Genomic DNA, 20,693 nt, shown 5'->3' with positions numbered 1-20,693 from the left:
ATGAAACAGAAGTAGATGTTTCTCTGGAATTCTCTTGTTTTTACAATGATCAATGGATGTTGGCAATTTGATCTCTGGTTCCTCTGCCTTTTCTAAATCCAACTTGAACATCTGGAAGTTCACGGTTCACGTACTGTTGAAGCCTAGCTTGGAGAATTTTTAGCATTACTTTGCTAGCATGTGAGATGAGTGCATGTGAGATGAGTGCATTGTATGGTAGTTTGAACATTCTTTGGGACTGGAATGAAAACTCACCTTTTCCAGTCCCATGGCCACTGCTGAATTTTCCAAATTTGCTGGCATATTGAGTGAAGCACTTTCACAGCATCATCTTTTAGGATTTGAAATAGCTCAGCTGGAATTCCATCCCCTCCTCTAGCCTAGTTCATAGTGATGCTTCCTAAGGCCCATGTGACTTCACATTCCAGGATATCTGGCTCTAGGTGAGTGATCACACCATTGTGATTATCTGGGTCATGAAGATCCTTTTTGTATAGCTCTTCTGTGTATTCTTGCCACCTCTTCTTAATATCTTCTGATTCTACTAGGTCCATACCATTTCACTCTCCTCTTTCACTTTCATCAAGAGGCTCTTTAGTTCTTCTTTGCTTTCAGCCATAAGGGTGGTATTATCTGCATATCTGAGGTTATTGACATTTCCTTTATTGTGACCATCTTTGCATGAAACATTCCCTTGGTATCTCTAATTTTCTGGAAGAGATCTCTAGTCGTTCACATTCTTTCATTTTCCTCCATTTCCTCCATTTCATTGATCACTTAGGGATAATGTGTAATTACATTGTAATCCTATAATGTTGAAAAACGATAGTCTCATAAATAACATTTAAATTCTAGTTTCTGCTGCTGTTTATTTGCAATACACAATGCAGATTCAAATGAATAACTGCACTCTAAATGCATAGACTAATTTTAATTTTCCATACCCACACTTTTATATGTATGTGTGTGCATATATCTACAGATTAATTGTATTATTGAGCTCTGCTCTTGTTCGGCAGAATGATTTACATAACTATTAGAATCCAAGGAATTTCTTCAAAAAGAGACAGGTTTAAAATACATGTACATACACAGTTTTAGTAAAAGTATATAACCTTTGTGTCTCATCCTTATTCATAATTTCAGCATTTTTGTACATCCTCAATGAGTTAATCATGTTCAGGCTTTTAATTGCCAGAAGAATTGGTATTATTTGCTATGCATCCTGCTGCAAACCACTGGATGGAACCTATTCCTAAGTATGAATAGTATGAGATAATATCTCGGGTCTGTTTACATTTTCTTTTTTGGCACGAAAATTTTTTTTTTGGCTGGGCATCAGTCCTACCAAAATTACATATAATTTCTTTGAGATAGAAATCCTTTAAAGAAAGATAGTCATTCCCATTTTAATAGACAAGATAGAGATTATAGTCTTTACTCCCTAAATTACCATCTGAAAAGTCTTTCAATCATCTCAACTTTTTGAAGGATTTTAAACTGGAAAAAAATCATTTAATTTTTTCACTAAAGCTGAAATTCCAGTAGTTAGGTATGTGACATCTTCCAAGGTGTTCACAAAATCGCCTGGTTTCAGGCCTGTGACATGTGTGACTATGTGGGTGCATTGAGAATCACTGATGGAAACCGAAAGGCCCCGCAGATCTTGTCTCCAGATATCACCCCGCTGGTACACCAAACAGGATCACAGAGAGCTGGAAATGGCAGAAACCAGTCGGTGCCAAAAGAAGCATCTTTTAGATTCTAAGAACTCAGAATTCTTCTGGGTTTGTGTCAATTTTAACTTGTTCATCACTTTTATACTTGGTTTGTCCCTTTATTCAAGTAAACTGAAATATATATTTTTGGCATTCTGTTACCAAATGCCTGTACTGAAAGTTGTAACTAACTCTCCTTTATCTCTTGGGGCTGGGGAAGGGGAGAGACGCTGTCCCTAAAGTGTCAGGATCCCCTGCGGCCCCAGAAACACTCTCTCTTGGATGAGAGTTCTTTAGTGAGTGTGAATCCCTTGGTTAACTACAGCAACAACTCCAGAACAACGTTCCTGAATATGAGTTTGCTTGTCAATAAAGTGTGAAGTAAAATTCATATTCTATGGTAAGACAAAAAAAAAAAAACCCATAAAATTTTCTCTGACATTTAGCCTCTTCTCTCCCTTTACTGTGCATTATGTTTCTGCATTATACATTGACCAAAACTTCCACATCAGTAGAAATACCTGCTCAACCATAAAGAGCAAAATTCTAGCACCAACAAGACAATTCTTTAAAGATAACATTACATCTTAATAGATCCAGTTTTTGTAAATTGTCAGTTACACAAATATACAACCCTCTGTCTCAAAAAACATATGTAACTGTGACTTGAATCCTAAGAGGCAAAAACCATTCTTGGAGCTTTCTGAGATGCTGTTCCCAGGTCATAGACCTCAAATTTGACTTGAATAACATTTTCTATTTCTTTCTTACATAAACTGATTACCTTTTTTTTTTTTTTTTTTTAACAAAAGGAAAACTCATCTCAGGGGAGTGAAGCACGTCTCCCTGCCCCATATTTTTGGAGGGTTGTTCCTCCCTATTGAGTCTTCCAGAAGACTCTAGTGATGTTGTTATTAACTAACTCAGGATACTGTGCATCCTCATGCAGCTGTGACTGTGATTCTGGGTCCAAGCTGGCCTCTTCCTGCTTCTACAAGAGATTCTACACCAGAGAGATGCAAGCTTGTGCCAAGCATAGCTCAGAAAGGTCTGATTTGGTTTTAAATGTGTGTGTGTGTGCTCATTTGTGTCCAATAATTTTGTGTAGCCAGCCAGGCTCCTCTGTCCATGGGATTTTCTAGGCAAGAATACAGGACTCAGTTTCCATTTCCTATGTCAGGGGATCTTCCTTACCCAGAAATTGAACCTGTGTCTCTTGCATCTTCTGCATTGGCAGGCCAAATCTTTACCACTGTGCCACCTGGGAAGCCCTCATTTTAAATGTGCTTTGTACAAATATGCTTCAGAAGTAGGTCTCTGTCTGCCTTAATCTGTAAATTAAGTGTCTCCTAAGTGATATCCAACTGCTTTTTTTTTTAATTCTAGCCTTATGATTTTTGCCCTCTGTACAGTCAAATTGTGAACTGATCTTTCCTGGGATCCTGACAGAATGTTTTTGTCTATGTGAAATGTACAAGTCTACGCATTAACCCAAGAGCATTTCCTTCTTCCACTAGTTAATTCAGACCTGCATCCAATGGGATTTTCCAGGCAAGAATGAATACTGAAGTGGTTTGCCATTTCCTTCTCCAGAGGATCTTCCCCACCCAGGGATCGAACCCATGTTGCCTGCACTGTAGGCAGACACTTTACCGTCTGAGCCACCAGGGAAGTCTATTCTAAGCCCTCAGTTCAGTTCAGTCGATCAGTCATGTCTGACTCTTTGTGACCCCATGAATCGCAGCATGCCAGGCCTCCCTGTCCATCACAAATTCCCGGAGTTTATTTAAACTCATGTCCATCGAGTCGGTGATGCCATCCAGCCATCTCATCCTCTGTCATCTCCTTCTCTTCCTGCCCCCGATCCTTCCCAGCATCAGGGTATTTTCCAATGAGTCAGCTCTTCGCATCAGGTGGTCAAAGTATTGGAGTTTCAGTTTCAGCATCAGTCCTTCCAATGAACACCCAGGACTGATCTCCTTCAGGATGGACTGGTTGGATCTCCTTGTAGTCCAAGAGACTCTCAAGAGTCTTCTCCAACACCACAGTTCAAAAGCATCAATTTTTTGGTGCTCAGCTTTCTTCACCATCCAACTCTCACATCCATACATGACCCCTTGAAAAACCATAACCTTGACCAGATGGACCTTTGTGGGCAAAGTAAAGTCTCTGCTTCTTAATATGCTATCTAGGTTGGTCATAACTTTCCTTCCAAGGAGTAAGCGTCTTTTAATTTCATGGCTGCAGTCACTATCTTCAGTGATTTTGGAGCCCCCCAAAATAAAGTCTGACACTGTTTCCACTGTCTCCCCATCTATTTCCCATGAGGTGATGGGACCAGAAGCCATGATCTTAGTTTTCTGAATGTTAAGCTTGAAGCCAAGTTTTTCACTCTCCTCTTTCACTTTCATTAAGAGGCTCTTTAGTTCATCTTCACTTTCTGCCATAAAGGTGGTGTCATCTGCATATCTGAGGTTATTGATATTTTCCCTGCCAATCTTGATTTCAGCTTGTGCTTCCTCCAATCCACCGTTGCTCATGATGTACTCTGCATATAAGTTAAATAAGCAGGGTGACAATATACAGCCTTGACATACTCCTTTTCCTATTTGGAACCAGTCTGTTCTTCCATGTCCAGTTCTAACTGTTGCTTCCTGACCTGCATACAGGTTTCTCAAGAGGCAGGTCAGGTGGTCTGGTATTCCCATCTCTTTCAGAATTTTCCACAGTTTATTTTGATCCACACTGTCGAAGGCTTTGGCGTAGTCAATAAAGCAGAAATAGATGTTTTTCTGGAAATCTCTTGCTTTTTCGATGACCCAACGGATATTGGCAATTTGATCCCTGGTTCCTCTGCCTTTTCTAAAACCAGCTTGAACATCTGGAAGTTCTCGGTTCACGTATTGCTGAAGCCTGGCTTGGAGAATTTTAAGCATCACTTTACTAGTATGTGAGATGAGTGCAATTGTGCGGTAGTTTGAGCATTCTTTGGGATTGTCTTTCTTAGGGATTGGAATGAAAATGGACCTTTTCCAGTCCTGTGGCCACTGCTGAGTTTTCCAAATTTGCTGGCATATTGAATGCTGCACTTTAACAGCATCATCTTTTAGGATTTGAAATAGCTCAACTGGAATTCCATCACATCCACTAGCTTTGTTCGTAGTGATGCTTTCTAAGGCCCACTTGACTTCACATTCCAGGATGTCTGGCTCTATGTGAGTGATCACACCATTGTGATTGTCTGGGTCGTGAAGATCTTTTTTGTATAGTTCTTCTGTGTATTTTTGCCACCTCTTCCTAATATCTTCTGCTTCTGTTAAGTCCATACAATTTCTGTCCTTTATTGAGCCCATCTTTGCATGAAATGTTCCCTTGGTATCTCTAATTTTCTTGAAGAAATCTCTAGTCTTTCCCATTCTGTTGTTTTCCTCTATTTCTTTGCATTGATCACTGAGGAAGGCTTTCTTATCTCTCCTTGCTATTCTTTGGAACTCTGCATTCAAATGGGAATATCTTTCCTTTTCTCCTTTGCTTTTCGCTTCTCTTCTTTTCACAGCTATTTGTAAGGCCTCCTCAGATAACCATTTTGCCTTTTTGCATTTCTTCTCCATGGGGATGGTCTTGATCCCTGTCTCCTGTACAATGTCATGAACTTCTGTCCATAGTTCATCAGGCTCTCTATCAGATCTAGCCCCTTAAATCTATTTTTCAATTCCACTGTATATTCATAAGGGATTTGATTTAGGTCATACCTGAATGGTCTAGTGGTTATCCCTACTCTCTTCAGTTTAAGTCTGAATTTGGCAATGAGGAGTTCATGATCTGAGCCACAGTCAGCTCCCGGTCTTGTTTTTGCTGACTGTATAGAGGTCTCCATCTTTGGCTGCAAAGAATATAATCAATGTCATTTTGGTGTTGACCATCTGGTGATGTCCATATGTAGAGTCTTGTCTTGTGTTGTTGGAAGAGGGTGTTTGCTATGACCAGTGCGTTCTCTTGGCAAAACTCTATTAGCCTTTGCTCTGCTTCATTCCATACTCCAAGGCCAAATTTGCCTGTTACTCCAGGTGTTTCTTGACCTCCTACTTTTGCATTCCAGAAATATAAAGGATTCTAAACTCTAGGATTAACTAAAACATTTCAGTCACTTCTATCAGCTGTTCATGAATCACAATTATATTTCCTGTGCCAGTCGACTTGCCCTTCAAGCAAATGCCTGACATTTTTCACAAGTGTTTACTTCCCTGTAGTCTTCAGAGTACCAGACTGATCAGATTTGCATGAGTACATTGATCTAGATTAAAACTTCTCTCTTAAATGACCTCACAAATATTATTTTCCATTTTAATCAAAATACAGCAAATGGCTTTAATAGTACTAATTGTTTTAGTTTGTACCTATTATACTTACCTTAGCAGTGTTCTATAATCCAATTTCACTCTCCAAATTGTTTGTGCCACAAATTATTATTGAAATTCCTTGTGAAGGAAATAAAATGTTTTTACATGTATAAAATTTTATCCATCATTCCTTTTCTCCACTAAAGATACATTTTAAAATGTGTATTTTATAATATATAATTATAATTTAATTAGATGACTTTTTAAGAAATAAATATATCATATTATGGTACAGCAAATTATGTTTTGCTTTAATAAAACAGAAAATTTAATTTTCTGTTCTTCCCTTGGTCATCTGAAATCCTCAACTATGGTGCACTGTAGCACTTGCTGAATTTACACAGAATTGTCCTCCCCAAAGGTTTTCTGGGGTCACTCCTTCACATACTTTCCAATGAGGTGTTCCCTCACAATTACTATGAGTCTATTTTAAATTGCAACTTTATTTCTCAATTATCCTCTTTATTTTTCCTATGTTTTAAATTTGTTCCAATTGTCATACATGACAGTGATGTATGTTTCATTTATTTATTAACCTGTCACTAAAAGTGTAGCCCATTGAAAATATTCCATAAGGTATGAAAATATAAATCATTCTCTTTAGCAACAGCACATCACTAGAGATATTTACATACTCCTAAACAAAACAGCCTGTGAAAAAGTTATTTCCAACGACTTTTGTGGATGAAGATGCTCAAGTGATAAAGTCAAGAACAGAACATAAAGTCAAGACAGAACTCCTAAGAAGTCTCTTTTAGACAGGGTAGGATCAGTTTTGCCCTTTATTTTCTACTTTATTTTGCCTGAAATGAGTGTTCACTGCTGGCAATGGAACAACCAAATTGTAATCATTAGGTGATAATTATGAGGACTAAACCACATGCTAGGAAAGGTTGGGAAGAAATATAGATTGAATCTAAAACACTGATGAGATTGCCACTAGATTTCCTATTTCTGAACTCCCTGGTTACGTGAAAATAACAGGCCCTCACCTGATCAAGGTGTTGTTATTTGGGTTCTCTATTGCTGCTTAGTTGCCTAAGTTGTGTCTGACTCTTTTCAACTCCATGGACAACAGTACAGCAGGCTCCTCTGTCCTCCACTGTCTCCTGGAGTTTGCTCAAATTCATGTCCACTGAATCAGTGATGCTATCTAACCATCTCATCCTCTGCCATCCTCTTCTCCTTTTGCCTTCAATGTTTCCTAGCACCAGGATCTTTTCTAATGAGTCAGCTCTCTGTGGCTCTCTACATCAAGAGGCCAAAGTTTTGGAGCTTCACCTTCAGCATCAGTCCTTCCAGTGAATATTCAAGGTTGATTTCCTTTATGATTGACAGATTGGATCCCCTTGCCGTCCAAAGGATTCTCAACAGTCTTCTCCAATCCCACAGTTCAAAAGCATCAGTTCTTTGGCACTCAGCCTTCTTTATTGTCCAACTCTCATATCTGTATATGAATAAAGAATCTGCCTGCAATGCAGGAGACCTGAGTTCAATCTCTGAGTTGGAAAGATCCCTTGGAGGAAGACATGGCAACCCACTCTAGTATTCTTGCTTGGAGAATCCCCAAGGACAGAAGAGACTGGTGGGCTGCAGTCCGTGGGGTCAGAAAGAGTTGGACACAACTGAGAGACTAAGAACCCGAGCACTGGAGAATCCATGGCTTTGACTATATGGACCTTTGTCGGGAAAGTGATGTCTGTTACAAAGTGTAATCACTTGTGTGCTCAGTCACTCAGTTTAACTCTTTGTGACCCCAGGGACTGTAATCCAACATGGAATTTTCCAGGCAACCCACTCCAGTATTCTTTCCTGGAGAATCCTATGAACAGAGGAGCTTGGCAGGCTACAGTCCATATGGTCAAACAGAGTCAGACAGGACTGAAGTGACTTAGCACACATGCACTGCCAACTTTAGATTAGATGATTAAGGCTACCCCTTTGCCCCACAAAACACAGTGTGAAGGCTGTGGGTCAGATATTTAATACGCTTTATTCGCCAAATTAGAAAGCTATTGTAACACTCTCTAATGACACCTGCTGTCTTTTATTGATGATTTTCTAAACTATTCCCGGCAGATTAGACTCTATTTGCTACATTTATTTCTAGTACATGGTCAGACTGACCTGGAGAAATGTCTTTGTTGGTGAGAGCGGAAGATTGATGGGGCAGTATTTGCCAAATTGAAGCAGAACTGAGAAAATATAATTAGAAACATTTTATAAAGCAAAGGCTCTGAATCACTCTAGAAGTTGCCTTTCTATCTGTATACCATTCTAGAACATTCATGCCATTACCTTATGAGGGGGCAATTTCCTTGCTGAAAAGTGTACTTCAAAGGGCAAGTGGATCCATCTCTTTTTCTCTCTCCTTAAACCCCTAGGACACTGGCACAGAGTAGACCCTCAATAAATAGTGTTTTAATTGAACTTAATAAAATGGCTTAGTTCTTAGCATTGCCTCTTTAGAAGAAAACTGGCTGTATTTAGAGTAGATAATTTCAAAATTTAAAAACTAACAACCCATTTATATTGCTAAGTAGAAAGTCTATCTTCCTATGAAACATAAAATACACGTTTTAAGAATACATCAAATATGTTTTCTGATTTTTGCTCAAGTTACCATGACTTGGCATGAATTCAGTGTCATAACAAATTTTAAGATGCATAAATATTAAATGCATGAATTGTACTTTCTTCTTTTGCTAAGTTTTCACAGACAAGTGGCCCTAGTAGTAAAGAGCCTGACTGCCAATTCAGGAGACATAAGAGACATGAGTTTGATCCCTGGATTGGGAAGATCTCCTGGAGGTGGGCATGGCAACCCACCCCAGTATTCTTGAATGGAGAATCCCATGGACAGAGGAGCCTGGTGGGCTACAGTCCATGGGGTTGCTAAGAGTCAAGTATGACCGAGAGAGTCACACTATCATTTTCACACATCAAGGATTCAGCACAGACACATGAGCGTGAATAGGAGCGTATGAGGAAGACCTGGATCAGGCTTCCCAGTGTCTGTCAAAGGAGGGGCAGCATTGCTGTCAGGCTGCTGGCTGCTGATAATTCATCAGGAAGGAAGTAAACATAATGAAGGTATATTGCTGAGATGCAATACAGTTTTGCCACTACAGTGAGCAAAAAGGGCAGAGAAGTAAGATACAGATTGCAAGGCTTTCTCTCAAATTCAGTTCAGTTCAGTCACTCAGTCGTGTCCAACTCTTTGTGACCCCATGGACTGCAGCATGCCCGGCCTCCCTGTCCATCACTAACTCCTGGAGTCTACCCAAACTCATGTCCATCGAGTCAGTGATGCTATCCATCAATCTCATCCTCTCTTGTCCCCTTCTCCTCCTGCCTTCAATCTTGCCCAGCATCAGGGTCTTTTCAAATGAGTCAGCTCTTCACATCATGTGACCAAAGTATTGGAGTTTCAGCTTCAACATCAGTCTTTCCAATGAATATTCAGGACTGATTTCCTTTAGGATGGACTGGTTGGATTGGATCTCTTTGCAGTTCAAGGGACTCTCAAAAGTCTTCTCCAACACCACAGTTCTAAAGCATCAATTCTTTGGTGCTCAGCTTTCTTTATAGTCCAACTCTCACATCTGTACATGATTACTGGAAAAACCATAGCCTTGACTATAGGGACTTCTGTTGGCAAAGTAACATCTCTGCTTTTTAATATGCTGGCTAGGTTGGTCATAACTTTCCTTCCAAGGAGTAAGCGTCTTTTAATTTCATGGCTGCAGTCACCACCTGCAGTGATTTTGGAGCCCAAGAAAATAAAGCCTGCCACTGTTTTCACTGTTTTTCCACCTATTTGCCATGAAATGATGGGATCGGATGCCATGATCTTTGTTTTCTGATTGTTGAGCTCTCTCAAATTAGGCATTGATTATGACAAAACTCACATAGTGAAATAATGCTGCCTTATATTGAAATTTAGTGAAATAAACATAAAAGGAAACTACTATATGCTGCATTCTCCCATCATTACAGGGGCTATCAACTGCTATTGAAATATGATTTGATATTAATTTTAGATGATTCAGACTTAAGTTTTTTGTTTCTATAGTGGAAGGGAACTAAATTTGCTAATCTTTTGTACTTAAAAATTTTTATCTCTAGGAATTCCATTATTAATAACAGCTGTTTCATGATAAAGTGCACCAAACTTTTTTTTTTAAAATCTCATGTTTGAAATTAAAAATAGTAACATACCTACGAATATATATGAAACACATTACAAATTTTGTATGTTGGAACTACTGATAACAGGAAAGGAGGGAAATACATCCATTTTGATGGGTCATTTTAGGGTCTAGAAGGTGGAAGATTGAGACTGGGTAACAAGAGAAATATGGATGTCTCAACTCTTTGGTGGGATTTTCTCCAATAGCATCATTGTCTCCTGACTATAGGGGTCACCCCCCTACTTATTCTGGCTCCATCCATCCCTCCAACTTCCTCTCCCACCTTCTCTCTCTCCAGTCAGCCTGGCTTTCTTGGTGCTCTTGGATATCACACTTTCACCTTATAGTGTTTTCATCTTTGTTGTCTGGTGAGAACAGTATTCAGCCACTTATGTTCATAACTTACTCCACTGTGTAATCCCAGTTGATCATCAAATATCACCTTGTTATTAAAGGTTTCACCTACAACCATATGTCAAGGGGCACTTTATGTCTCTCACTTTATATCTCTTGGTTTGATTTTGTTATCCTATCAATGTCACATGCATGCCTGCTAAGGAGTCTGATTTGTGACTCCTCTGTTCATGGGAATCTCCAGGCAAGAATACTGGAGTGGGCTGCCTTTTCCTTCTCCAAGGGGTCTTGTCCACCCAGGGATCGAACCAACATCTCTTACATCTCTCAAATTGGTAGGCAGGTTCTTTACCACTAGTGCCACCTGGGAAGCCAATCAATGTCTTATATTATGTACTAATTTATTTCTGACTATTTTTTCCCTGTAGAGTATAAGCTCTACTGCATATCCACAACACCTAGAATAGTCCCTGATGAGTAGAAGCTGCTCTCATAATTACACTTGGATAAATAAATGAGTGTAGCTTCAATGGCAGCCTACTCAAAACATGCAGCAGTTCTGAGATAAGCCACTTTTTAGATTTAATAGCCAAGGTGCCAGCTGACTCTCTAAGATCTTTAAAAATGAAATATTCTGCTTAGATAGTTTTCTTCCATTTCAATGTGTCCTTTGATCATCTCTCTAGTTTTGGAATTGGGTCCAATTTAATGAAGAGCTCAGACTTCAGGTGTTGTCCTGTAAGACATGCTGAAGTTCAGCTACGTTAATAGAGGTTTTAGGCTGCAATGAAAAGAAAATGCCATCTTTTTCTTTTCTAAATTTAGATCAACTTTATTTTCAAAACTGTTTCTCACTGTTAGCTTCCGCTGATAGATAACTCTCTTGCCTGCAGACACTAACAATCTACTACAGGGTTTTTACTCAAATGTTACATCTCTTGCTGTATTTTCCAAGTGTTTAACAGGCTCTTTCCCTGGTTTGTGGGGTGTTTGGGGACATGGAACAGGGAAGAAAGTTTTATGGGTCTGCGCTGAATAACTTTTGGCAATCTATTACCCTATCTCTAGTCTTCCATACCATCTTGTGTGAGAATTTTTTTGTTTGTTTTCCCCTTCATAGCTAGAATATTAGAACTAACAGTTGACATTGACTTTAAGGTACTTTAGAGATCTGTGTATCAAAGGATGGAGAAAAGAAAATTTTGAATAATGGAACCATGAATGTGATTCCTGATTCTTCTACTAGACAAGAGAATTTTAAGGAAACCATTTAGTGTCCCTGAAATGGTTTTCTTCATCTGAGGAATTCTAGTCACACCATTATTTTATAGGAAGTTTGCAATAATTATGTGGAATAATATATACAAAATACCTGGAACATAGCTGATGGCCAATAACTGTTGCCTATTAATTGAGTATTAGTCTAAGTAGTAAGGTTAGCAAGTACTGTGAAAATGAAGAGAAAAGAAGATGCAAAAAAGCAAGAATGGTAGAAAAAGAAAGAAGAAAAAGAAAAGATCCCAAAATAAAAGAAAAGGAGGAAGGCAAATTTACATACACAGAAGACAGCCATGAGCAGGAGAATGGGATCAGGAAGCCACTGAATTATCTATGTTACAAAGTATATTAAAACTCTTGTATTCTCCAACTTGCGGGGAGCGGCCTGAACCAAAAGGCTGGCTCTGGGAGCTGCCTTGATCCTCAAGGGTCTGTTCTCGGACATAGCTCTCTGTCCCGCCACCCCTCTCTGGAATTTATTATCTAAGTTAATCTTAAAGAACATTTGTAAGCCTTGAATGCACACATGACGCAGATGGATAAGCCTTTCACGACCACCCTTAAGATAAACGGGATGCCTTTGGTGTTATCAGAGAGTTCTGGTGATTGTTATCTCAAAGTGATGTTTAAGGAAAAATATTTTCTCTTCTTAAGATTCTCTTCTTGGTTTAGTATAAATGTAACCCGGAGAAATAAAGAATCATCGCTGACTGCAGCGATCCTCTCGACCCCATCTGTTCTGTGTCTTTATTTCTTAGCCTAAAGGAACGCGTCATGTTGCTCACTGAAATCTTCTGGCTAGTCCGGCACCAACTCAAGAATTCAAATATTCTATGTGATAGTATTAGCAACTTTTAGTGGATTAGAGCATATGGGGACATTATTGCTAGGCACATAATTAAATTCACAAAGTCAGTTTTAGAAATCATTGAACACATGATCATGAGTCAGTCATTATTATGGATTATTATCAATTATTATTGTGGATATGTCTGGTAATGAAAGTAAAATCTGATGCTGCAAAAAAACAGCATTGCATAGGAACCTTGAATGTTAGACCCATGAATCAAAGGAAATTGGACATGGTCAAGCAGGAAATGATAAGAGTAAACATTGACATCTTAGGAATCAGTGAACTAAAATGGACAGGAATTGGTGAATTTAATTCAGATGACCCTTATATCTACTACTGTGAGCAAGAATCCCTTAGAATTGGAGTAGCCCTTATAATCAACAAAAGAGTCCAAAATACAGTACTTGAGTGTGTCGGGGTCCAGCCTCAGCAGGATCCAGGGGTACCCTCAGGATGAACGGCGTCGGTGAGAGAGAGAGAGAAGACACATAAGACCAGCCTTGATAGGGCCAAGTCTGCGAGGGGGAGAGAGAGAGAGAGAGAGAGAGAGAGAGAGAGAGAGAGAGAGAGAGAGAGAGAGAATGACACGGGGGTGCTTGCAGGGTCTGGCAGAGTCTGGCCAATCTTTATTTTTTACTGTAGCTTTTATATTCTAAGTTAGTACATTTTTAGGGGAAGAAAGTTTAACATTACATCATCTTGTCCCTCAGGAAACCAGGGTGTTTACAGTAACTTCTTTGTGAGTGTCTTATACATTGTCTTCTGGCCTCTGGGCCTATTGACATTTTATGATCTAGCTGAATGCAAAGCTGTTTTCCTGTAATCTATTCTTTAATGAACACAAAGGTTAGTCCTTTTGCAGAAGTTATTAGTTGAATTTATCTAAAAAGTTTACAACACAAAGACTCTGCAGCTCCGGTGAGGCAGCCCCTGTTTAACATTCCTGGTTAAAATGAAAAATTCTAACCACTTTAAAAATAATATTTTTGTGTTACATTAATACACATTTGCCAAGCAGGCTAGCAAAGGGGTCTAAATTGAAACACTCCTTTCATCCTGGATAATCTTATAGGACACCGCCGTCCGGGGGACATGTTGATTAAAGTTCTAAGTTGATTCTGTTTGGAGAGAAATCGGGGAAGGCCTTCTACCTGTGTCACAGAAATTAGGGAGTAGTCTAATATAGCAAGCATCAGAAAGACAGAGATCATCTTTAAGGTGAGCGCAGGGGCAGCTTTTCGAAATTCCTGAAGTCCTGATCTGCCTTGCTTGTCAGGCCTTCTCCTCATGACCTTGTCATGGGTGGGATCTCGTGTGCTGGCTCCCGGCATGAGTGCAACCTCAAAATGACAGAATGATCATTTCCAAGGCAAACCGTTCAATATCATAGTTATTCAAGTCTATGTCCCTATCACCAATGCCAAAGAAGCTGAAGTTGATGAGTTCTGTGAAGACCTAGAAGACCTCAAAGAGCTAGAACTAACACCAAAAAGATGTTCTATTTATCACTGGAGGTTGGAATGTAAAAGTAGGAAGTCAAGAGATACCTGGAGTAACAGGCAAGTTTGGCCTTGGAGAACAAAATGAAGCAGGGCAAAGCCTAACTAAATTCTTCCAAGAGAATGCATAGACAATACTCTGGTCATAGAAAATACCCTTTTTCAACAACACAAGAGACAACTTTACACATGAACATCACCCAATGGTCAACACTGAAATCAAATTAATTGCATTCTTTGTAGTTGAAGATGGAGAAGCTGTATACAGTCAGCAAAAACAAGACCCAGAGATGACTGTGGCTCAGATCATCAGCTTCTTGAAGCAAAATGCAGTCTTAAACCAAAGAAAGCAGGGAAAACCACTGGGCCAGCTGGATATGACTTAAATCAAATCCCCTATGAATATGCACTGGAGGCAATGCATAGATTCAAGGGATTAAATCTAGTAAACAGAGTTCCTGAACTATGGACAGAGGTCTGTATTACTGTGCAGGAGACAGCAAACAAAGTAAAAGTAAATGTAAAGCAAGAAGGCAAAGGGGCTAGCTGAGGAGCCTTTACAAATAACTAAAGAAAGAAGTGAAAAGCAAGGGAGAAAGGAAAAGGCATATACAGCTAAATGCAGAGTTCCAAACAACAGCATAGAGAGACAAGCAGGGCTTCTTCAATGAACAGTGCATAAAACTAGAAGAAAAACCTGAAGGGGAAAAACTAGAGATCTCTTCAGGAAAATTGGAGATGTCAAGGGAATATTTCACCAAAAGATTGGCACAGTAAAGTACAGAAACTGTGAAAGCCTAGGAGATGCTGAAGAGATCAAGAAGAGACGGAAAGAATACACAGAACTGTGCAAAAAGATCTTAATGAACTGGATTACTATGATGGTGTTGTCAGTCACCCAGACCCAGACATTCTGGAGTGTGAGGGCAAGTGGACCTTAGGAAGCATTGCTGTTAATAAAGCTAGTGGATGTGATGGAATTTCAGTAGAACTATTCAAAACTCTAAAGAACGATGCCATCAAGGTATTGCATTCCATATGTCAGCAAATCTGAAAGACCCAGTAGCGGCCACGGTACTGGAAAAGGTCAATCTTTATCCCAATTCCCAGGAAGGGTAGTACTAAAGAATGTGCCAACCATTGGGCAATTGCACTCATCTCCCCTGCTAGTAAGGTCATGCCTAAAATCTTGCATGCTAGGCTGCAGCATTAGGCAAACCTATAACTTCCAGATGTCCAAGCTGGGTTTGGAAAAGGAGAAGGAACCAGAGATCAAATTGCCAACATTCGCTGAATTATAGAGAAAGTGAACTCCAGAAAAACATCTACCGCTCTTTCATCAGCTATGCTAAAGCCTTTGACCGTGTGACTCATAATAAACTGTGGAAAGCTCTTAAAGAGATGGGAATACCAGACTATTCCCTGGCTCCTGAGAAACCTGTATGCAGGTTGAGAAGCAATAGTTAGAATCCTGTGTGGGACAACCAACAACCTTGGTTCAAGATTGAGAAAGGAGTATGACAGGGCTGTCTGCTGTCACCCTGTTTGTTTAACCTATATGCTGAGTATATCATGAGAAATGCTGAGCTGGATGAGTTACAAGCCAGAATCAAGATAGGCAGAGAAACATCAACTACCTCAGCTATGTGGATGATACCACTCTAATGGCAGAAAATGAAGACGAACTAAAGAGCCTCTTTATATTAAATAATCTAAGAACATGGTATCTGGCCCCATTACTTCATGGCAAATGGAAGAGGAAAAAGTGAATGTAGTGACAGATTTCCTCTTCTTGGGCTCTAAAATCACAGTGGATGGTGACTGTAGCCATGAAATCACAAAATGATTGCTTCTTGGCAGGAAAATTCTGACAAACCTAGACAGTGTGCCGAAAAGCTCTGCTTTTCAGAGACCCTGCTCTGCTGACAAAGGTCTATGTAGCCAAGGCTATGGTCTTCCTAGTGGTCATGTACAGTTGTGAGAGCTGGGCCATAAAGAAGGCAGAATGCCAAAGAACTGATGCCTTTGAACTGTGGTGCTGGAGAAGACTTCTGAGTGTCCCTTGGACAGCAAGGAGATCAAACCAGTCAATCTTAAGGGAAATCAAACCTGAATACTAGCTGGGAGGACCGATGCTAAAGCTGAAGTGACAGTATTTTGGTCATATGATACAAACAACCAACTTATTTGAAAAGTCCCTGATGCTGGGAAAGATTGAGGGCAGAAGGAGAAGAGGGCATCAGAGGATAAAAATGGCTGGATGACATCACCAATGAAATGGACATGAACCTGGGCAAACTTTGGGAGATGGTGAGGGACAGGAAGGCCTGGTGTGCTGCAGCCCATGGGGTTGCAAAGAGCTGGACATGACTGGATGACTGAACAAAGGCAACAATAAATTATGATGAAGTACTTTTATAATTATTATGGATCAATCTATACTCGAGATGACATGAATAATCATAATACTGGGAAAATAATGACTCCCTTTCTTCCTCTTTTAAAGGAAGAAAATGTTATTCTCTTAAAGGTTTAGTAATTATGTAAACAGTTAACCTAAGCAAATTTGTAGAAAGATATATTAACAAACACAATGTTTTTATAAAAGCAAACAACAAAAATCACATGATAGGGTTTTAATTTGTTGAAACTTTGTGTTAGTCTTCTTGAGATTGTTCATTGACTCCTGGTTACATATCCCACTACTTTCATTTCTATTTCCCCTCATTACACATTAAGTTATTACTCTGAACTTCTTTCTAGTCCCTTGATAGATCATTCTCACTTGCATCAGTGTATGGGAATGTTCTGGGATCATATCTTAAACACATTCTCCAGGAAGTTTTCTTGACCTTTGGCGCTTGGGTTATGTACCTTCCATAACCACTTTCATAGAACCAGCCTTCAGGACTTCCTTAACCAAAAATTTAGGATATTGTAACTGCGTATTTAGTACACTCTTTACACCCTCAAAGACAACAAACTCTAGAAGGCCAAGGACCATAGCTGTGCTATTCACAGGTGAAACACCTGTATCTGGCTCAACAAATATAATATGAACTTGGGTATGTGTGTGCTCAGTCACCCAGTCATGTCTGAGTCTTTGTAGCCCTGCGGACTGTAGCCTGCCAGGCTCTTCTGTCCATGGGATTTTCCAGGCAAGAGTACTGGAGTGGGTTGCCATTGCCTACTGTACTGGATCTTCTTGACCCAGGGATTGAACTTGCATCTCTTGTGTCTCCTGCATTGGCAGCAAGATTCTTTATCACCAGTGCCACCTGGAAAGCCTTAAATTGGGGACAAAAGGGAAATAGACACATAAGTTTATAGGGTGACAAATTCTAATAAATACACACATTAGTTTAAAATTTTGGAAAATTGTTTTTGATAATGTGGTAAAAATTTTTTTATCATTTCAGCTTGAATTTTCATGAAGTTCAGGAAATTCTTCTTAGGGTAATATATATAACTGGTGTTTCTAGTACAATTATGTCATCATAAAAGCATAATCTTTCTTCTTTTCATAAGTACCTCTTATTAGTTGGTAGGGGAAGCACAGTTCTTGCTTATGTAACAAAAGTGATGAAACTTGAAATGAATTATCAGGATAAATGGTAACTGAATACAGCAAATACATGTCCAGACACATTTGTATACACACATTTATGCTGCCAAGTAGAATGAAATGCATTTCTTAAGAAACAGCTAAATGGCCTTATGAATTCAGAGAATAGGATGATCAGTTCTTGCTGGAAAGAACAGAATAGATGCATCTTCATGGAATGTGTGGCATTTAATTTTAGCCTTAAATATGAGTGATGACAGAACAATAGGTGACTAGTCTGTGAAAAATGTAGCTAAAATAGAGATTATGATGGTGGGAAACAGGGGAAGGTTAAAGATGTATTTGGGAATTTTGAAAGATGCAGGGGTCATGCAGAAATATGACAAATAAACCATAAGTACACATTTGATTTGAAACAGAGACAGTTCTGAAGAGTAAGGATTTTGCATCCCATAAGAATATTTGAGGGCTTCCCTAGTGGTTCGATGGTAAAGAATCTGCCTGCCAAAGCAAGAGGCACAAGTTTGATAACTTGGAAGGGAAGATTCCCTAGAGAAGGAAATGGCAACTCACTCCAGTATTCTTACCTGGAAAATCGCATGGACAGAGGAGCCTGGCGGGCTACAGTCCATGGTGTCACAAAAGAGTCAGACACAACTGTGACTAAATGACAACAAAAGACCATTTGAACAGAGAAGGGATGTGATTAGAGATTTCTTAGTGAGAGTTTTTCTTTGGAGAAATTTTGTTTTTAAGGCAGGAAAGGAATTAGAAACTGCAAGATGTTTAAACTAGTGCTTCTGATAAATACCTACAGCTTGCTGTAAAAAGCATGGCGAAGGGGTTAAAATCTCAATGAGAACAATATCAAATACATCATTATATAAACCACATTAGGGATGGATCATGTACCATGTAAGCAGAAAAAACAGGGTTTACTCTAATCTTAGAGACGTTTTCTCATCTATAATTTTTCTCTCTGACTCCCACCATCCATATCAATTTGCTTACTTGTTCAATTCCCATTTACATGTAAAACAGTTATTGAATTGTTAACCTGTACTACCGTGAGAAACAAATTTCTCGGTTTGAGTACAGTGTTTACGTACCGTTCCTTTAGTCTTTAGCCTGACAGTTTCCAGTCAATGCACCATTTTCCAAAGTTATGAGTACATTTTAATGGCTACAAAGAATGCTAGAATTAACATCTGTCTTCAGGTTTTGGTATGAACATACATATTCAAAGGAAATGAAACACTTACAGAAATGGTAAATGCTTAACCATCCTGGGATGAGATATGAAGAAACAAGGTAATTTATTGGTTTGGATTAGATTTTGGTTGCAAGAGAATAGTTCTGTAAATCAAACACAAATTATTATTATTTTTTCTCATGGCGAATCCTGGAGATGTTGGTCCCAGGGCTGGTGTGCTCTGTGGAACCAAGCATCTTCTTTGTTATTAATCAGACATTCAGACCTCTTTTGTTAAGTGACCATAGATGCCCCAAAAGCTGCTTCAACTCCAACCTTCATGTTGTCATTCTAGCTAGCAAGAAGAAGAAAAGAAAATTAGAAGAATGTTACTTTTAATGAAATCCACAGAATCTACATCTGTCATCTTCATGGATATCTCAGAGGCCAAAACCTAGTCATGTGGACACACTCAGCTCCAAGGTACCTGGTGACATTACTGTGCTCTTGTCATCCATATGTCTGCTTAAAGTTTGGTGAGTATAGCACTGCTAAAGAGGAAAGAACATTTTTCTTCTTTTTTGATGTCTACAACATAAATAAGTTAGCTCAAGTGTATCAATAAATGTGTCCATAAAGAGAATTTAGGAAGAGAACCTCTCATGATGGTTTTTATGAGTCACAGAATGCAACAATGAGATATCAGTTGTCAGTCCATAACTGAGCTCTTCCAGGGTGCTTCTTGAGACAGAAATTATCTTCTGTCTCTTGTATGCTGTTGTTATTTTTTCCGACAAAGGCAAACCTAGTCCTACATGATATAGAGAAAAAATCACCTGTTTCTTTCACAATACCTTCATTCAAATTGCTGCCACAATAGAGAGACTTGTTTTGAAAGTTTTCAAAAGTAAAACTAAACTAATTGGTGAATTCACAAAATAAACAGATTTCAATTCATAGATTGCTTACCAAATTTTTACTATGTACCAGACAATGTGCTAAGACAACAAGAGTGCAGTTTGAGCTGATCTTAACATGGCCCGGCCTTCCTGAAATTTTCTGTCTATTTAAGGGTAAATATTTAATAAGGTAATTTTACCAAAAAAAAAAAAAAAAAAAAGTATATGTATAATTTTGGAAAGTGATACCAAAGAAAGGAAGAGAAAGAACTTTTAGACAAACTTGCCCATATGATGAAAGCATCACTACTTGTTGTTGCTTTTTTTTTTTTTTTTTAGACACGAAGTAGATCACAGCTTTGGAACATGATGGCAAAAATCTGTGTGTGGAAAAAAGGCCTTGTGAAATTAAAGGCCCCACACAAATCATGCATAGATCCTATGATATGAAATCTTACAGAAATTATGCTATAAATTCTAAGGGTGCTTTAAAAATATATTCTAAATTTCTGAAAGCTCTGTTTCACATGCTACCATATATTACATGAAACGAGCCTTTGATAGGTTTCATGGTGTTAAAAGGATCATATTTAATTCCAAATGCATCCTTCAGCCTCCTCAGGAATTATGATGTCATTTATTATCTTCTTCCATGAGGTTTGACAAAGTTGTGGCATATATTAACTGCTTATAATTATGTGTTGCTGAGTAACTCATTTGTTCTCAAGTTGATGCTCAATTA

Source organism: Muntiacus reevesi, chromosome 16, assembly GCF_963930625.1.
Source record: "Muntiacus reevesi chromosome 16, mMunRee1.1, whole genome shotgun sequence".
Classification (NCBI taxonomy): domain Eukaryota; kingdom Metazoa; phylum Chordata; class Mammalia; order Artiodactyla; family Cervidae; genus Muntiacus; species Muntiacus reevesi.
Note: the sequence above shows the minus strand (reverse complement) of the source record.